This window comes from Schistocerca gregaria, chromosome 7 (assembly GCF_023897955.1).
Source record: "Schistocerca gregaria isolate iqSchGreg1 chromosome 7, iqSchGreg1.2, whole genome shotgun sequence".
Taxonomy (NCBI): domain Eukaryota; kingdom Metazoa; phylum Arthropoda; class Insecta; order Orthoptera; family Acrididae; genus Schistocerca; species Schistocerca gregaria.
In genome coordinates this window covers 460,314,038-460,317,105 of record NC_064926.1, presented here as the reverse complement: position 1 = coordinate 460,317,105, position 3,068 = coordinate 460,314,038, and the positions used below count along the sequence as shown (strand labels likewise).

At 49.4% G+C, this 3,068-nt stretch overlaps 1 pseudogene; it reads left to right on the top strand.

Annotated features, from left to right (window-relative positions):
* Positions 1-2,707: 2,707 nt before the first annotated feature.
* On the top strand, positions 2,708-2,824 carry LOC126282615 (5S ribosomal RNA; annotated as a pseudogene).
* The last annotated feature ends 244 nt before the right edge of the window (positions 2,825-3,068 follow it).

Below are 3,068 nucleotides of genomic sequence, written 5' to 3'. Positions count from 1 at the left end.
ACCAGATTTCAGGCATTCCCTCTCACCACGGAGAGTGCAGTGGCCGACGGCCTTCACTTAACGACTGAGGGCAGTGGCGTTTGCGTAGAGTTCTCAGTGTTGGCAGACAAGCAATAATGCGCGAAATAACCGCAGAAATCAATGTGGGACGTAAGACGAACGTATCTGCTAGGACAGTCCGGCGAAATTTGGCGTTAGTGCTCTATGGCAGCAGACGACCGACATGAGGGCCTTTTGTTAACAGCACGACATCGCTTGTTGCGGCTCTGTTGGGCTCGTGACCGTATCGGATAGACCATAGACTACTGGAAAATCGTGGCCTGGTCAGATGAGCCCGATTTTAGGTGGTAAGAGCTGATGTTTGAGCTCGAGTGTGGTGCAGACCCCACAAAGCCACTAATCCAAGTTATCAACAAGGCACTGTCAAAGTTGGTGGTGGTTCCATAATGGTGTGGGCTGTGTTCACATGGAACGGACAGGGTCCTATGGTTCAACTGAACTGACCATTCACTGTAAAAGGGTATGTTCGGTTACTTGGAGATTCTCTGCAGCCATTCAAGGACTTCATATTCCCAAACAATGGAATTTTTGTGGGTGACAATGGAGGATGTCACCAGTTTGTGGAAAATTCTGGCCACCCAGTTAGCCCGACATAAATTCCTTCAAACAACTACGGAGCATAATCGAGAGGTCAGTTCGCTCATAATATCCTACACCGGCAACACTTTCGCAATTATAGTCTGTTATAGAAGCAGCATGCTCAATATTTCTGCAGTGGACTTAGCAACGAATTGTTGACTCCATGCCACATCTAGTTCCTGCGCTACGTCTGCAAAAGGGGGTCTGACGCGATATTAAGAGATATCCCATGGCTTTTGTCGCCTCGGTGTATACTGAGCAGCGTTTGTCTAAGTACGCTGGTGTCTAGTGCCCACTGTGAGACTGAATGCCGCTTGGTGTCTTTGTGGGCACGCGACGGTGTAAGAAAAGTGTGTTAGTATATCCGTGACGAATGTGGAGTCATTGTGGCGACGATACTGATCGCGAATGTGGTAATCCACTGACATTAACAACTTTCAAGAACGGTAGAGTGAAGACTAGCACTTTGTAAACGGCGAACTTTGTTAGCCGCTCGCGCACAACTCCCGTAAGCGTACATGGAAACTGATTAAAGGCCTGTGAACCCATGAGAGGGCTACAAGGTGTCGGGCGTCTACGTATTATCACAGAACGTGGAGGTCAAAGGATTTCTCGCTTTCTAAAGCGGGACGAGCAGCGGTCAGTGGCGGATAAGATGAGAGAGTACAATGCTGCCGCTGGCGAGAGTGTTTTCGGAACACGTCGTTCAGTACACAGTGTTTAATATTGGGCTCCGCAGCAGACGAGTCCATGTCTTCCCATGTTGACCAAGCGGCAATTAGGATTGCAATGTGTACAGGGATATCGAGACTGCACCGGCGATCAGTGGAAATGCGTCGCCTGGTCGGATTGAAGCACGTTCATTGCTACACCGGGTTGATGGTGGTGTGCGGATATGCTGTTATCGAGGCAAATGGCTGCCCAAAATGTGCATCGCGCCATGGACGTAGCCTGGTGGGGCCAGTATTATAATACAGAGGACATTTGTTTGGGCTTCCTTGGAACCTGTGGTACTGATCCGAGACACCACGGCAGTTGTGGACTTCATGACCATTGTTAAGGATCGTCCTTCGTGCTTCGTGTCTTAACCAGCGACGATGAGATCTTCAGCAGGATAAGTGCCCGTGTCAATTGTATGAATTCCTAAGGAACCAAACTGTTCAGGTCATCGGTTCCTACACTCACACACTACTTAAACTAACTTATGCTAAGAGCAACACACACACACACACGCACACACACACACACACACACACACACACACACACACACACACACACACACACACACACCACACCCATGCCCGACGGAGGACACGAACCTCCGGCGCCTCAAACCGCGCGGCTGCTCGTGTCGCAAGGCCACAAGTATGCTACAGTAATTCGAGGAGCATGTGACGGTGGTGTCGCGGTCTCCAGATTCTGCTGATGTGAACCGATGTAACACATCTAGGACGCTTTCGAGAGCCAGCACCGCATCCAGAAATCACCGTCCCGTAATTTACGGGAGACATCCGGTGGCACAGGCCTACGAGAACCTAAAAATGACTTGTCAAATCCATGTCACTCAAAATCGCAACTGTATTGCTTTACAAAAATGGACCAACGGGCTATTATGCACGGAGTCGTAATGTTTTGATCATTAGCAGATGCGCGCTTAAAAGTTTCAAATTATCAACTAACAAACTATTTTTAAAAATAGAAGATAAACAAGTGCAAAACCTACCGCTGTATTAGTTTATTTGAGTGAGGTTACAAGAGAGACAATACAATAATCAAGAACAGATTTTTAAAAAGTGACCTTAACCCTCTCCAAAGACAAAAGCGGTTTCGGAAAAGGAGAGCCGCATCTGATGGTGTCTTCACTCTTAGGCGATTAATAGACAAAACACAGAGAATTCGGTCGAAAGACTTACGTTGCTTTAGAAAATTTAAATGACTTTTCTACACGACTGGTAGAGAGTTCCTAGCGAATACTCTGGACGCAGCTAGGTATTGTCAGCATCTCATCAGCGTTGTGTCCCGGATGGCGCATTGGTTAACGCACCTGCCTAGTAAGCACAACATTTGCCAACGGCCTTGCCGCAGTTGTAACACCGGTTCCCGTCAGTCACCGAAGTTAAGCGCTGTCGGGCTGGGCTAGCACTTGGATGGGTGACCACCCGATCTGCCGAGCGCTGTTGGCAAGCGGGGTGCGCTCAGCCCTTGGGAGGCAAACTGATGAGCTACTTGACTGAGAAGTAGCAGCTCCGGTTTCGCAAACTGACATCCGGGCGGGAGAGCGGTGTGCTGACGACATGCCTCTCCACCTCCGCATCCAGTGGCGCCTGTGGGTTGAGGATGACACGGCGGCCGGTCGGTACCATTGGGCCTTCCAAGACCTGATCGGACGGTGTTTTCATCAGCGTAGCGCAGTCTCTAAAACAGCGC